Source organism: Oryctolagus cuniculus, chromosome 1 (genome assembly GCF_051225735.1).
Source record: "Oryctolagus cuniculus isolate XC-2025 breed Fujian yellow rabbit chromosome 1, ASM5122573v1, whole genome shotgun sequence".
Taxonomy (NCBI): Eukaryota; Metazoa; Chordata; class Mammalia; order Lagomorpha; family Leporidae; genus Oryctolagus; species Oryctolagus cuniculus.
In genome coordinates this window covers 206,721,918-206,723,573 of record NC_142867.1, presented here as the reverse complement: position 1 = coordinate 206,723,573, position 1,656 = coordinate 206,721,918, and the positions used below count along the sequence as shown (strand labels likewise).

The window sequence follows — 1,656 nt, the reverse complement described above, 5'->3', positions numbered from 1 at the left end:
GTAGGAATTCCCAACTTACTTTGATATTACTCTGCTTATCTTGTTCTATCACAAATTTCATCTCTGATAGCCAAATGAACTGTGTAATATCATCAAAGAACAACCAGAGAAAAATTTCATCTTTGTTACTTAGAACCAAAGATAATTATTTCCAAGGGGTGTTTAGCATACTAAATATGTTTATTATAAGATCTTCTTTCTTAGAGAGTAATTTTCCATTTCTCTCATTCCTGAAATGATAGTTTATACACTTATACGAGTTATAGACAATTGTTAGATAACCACCAGGGCAAAATTAAATCACTTCTCTTAAGGCACATTGTACATCCTTTAAAACCATATTTTCTTTGACAAAAATTGAAATCAATGTTAGTAGACAGGTGATCATTATAGCTGAAGACTTATGGTCCATAAGCTGCTTTGACATCAAACAAGAAATGTAAAACTTAGTAGGAGGACCTTCCACTATTAGAACTATGGTAAAAATGGGATAATTCTGTGGATTCCTAAGCATTTACTGGAAATCAAATTTCTGTGTATCCAGGAAGCAACGCTGAAAGCTCTTGATACATTCTGCCGTCGTAAAAACCTTTCACCACCAGTTAACAGGGGTCTTTTCTACTTCTCAACTGTGTTTGGGAATAAAGTCATGACCACTAACTATACATGTTTTGTTGCTGTCTTTAGGCAGTGTGTGGTAAACGTTATAGAGAAACAAATAGACTGCGTGGTCTATGCAGTCCACCATTCATGGATGCATAGGTCGGTCTTAGTGAGCTTTGAATTTAGGGAAGCTCACAGAAGCTCACAGAAGTCAGTTCTTCCACAGACTCAGGTCACAGTTGCTCACTAATGCTGAAAGCGATGTGTTTTCCCATGCATTCTCTTCCCTAAGGTTCAGAAATGGTTCTTGAGATATTTGAAGACTATCTCTCAGGCCTTTGTTTTCTCCATCATGTTGAAATATTCATTTGTGCTCTTTGCAATCTTTTTGCTTGTCAGTCTCAATCACTGTGGCCATTTCTGTTATCTGGTCCATAAGTGCTTGTAACTCCTTAGGGTGCTACTTTTTTAACTTCATTACTATAACTGGATCAAATAATTTTGCCAGACATTATCAAGATCAATGTTTGTCTTGATACTTACTTGCTCATTGTAAGTTCCAAGGCAGACTGATGTTCTTCCAAACATGTACACAATTCTTTGTTCTCTTGTGTGGCTGGATTCCCATTCCTAATGTGGACCGTGGCCAATGTCTTGAGAAGTTCTTGAATTTCTCCTTGATATTGATTCTTCCTGATACTTCTACTCGCTCGTTGAGAGCTGTGGTTTTCTCAATCGGAGATTCTGCTACAGCATCGTGATCTCTCAATCTTTCAACAAGAGTTGTAGCATCAACAAGTGCCTTCTCAATTGTGCAACTCATTTCTGGAGGAGTATCTTAGTTCCAGAAAGAAGAGAAGGGACGAGGAGAGGACGTTGGTTCCCAAGAGAGAGAGTTTGGGGGATTTAGGCTAGGGCCATGGCTCCAGAGGAGCCCAGCACCGGGGTGACCCAGGCACAGCGGACTGCCCACACACCTACGCCCGCTTGTCTCCCTGCATTTCATCCACCTACTCAGCTCTCAATCCCTCACAGCCATCAGCGGTGGAGCCT

At 40.0% G+C, this 1,656-nt stretch overlaps 1 pseudogene; it reads right to left on the bottom strand.

Annotated features, from left to right (window-relative positions):
- Positions 1-814: 814 nt before the first annotated feature.
- On the bottom strand, positions 815-1,426 carry LOC100342504 (FGFR1 oncogene partner 2 homolog pseudogene; annotated as a pseudogene).
- Positions 1,427-1,656: the final 230 nt, after the last annotated feature.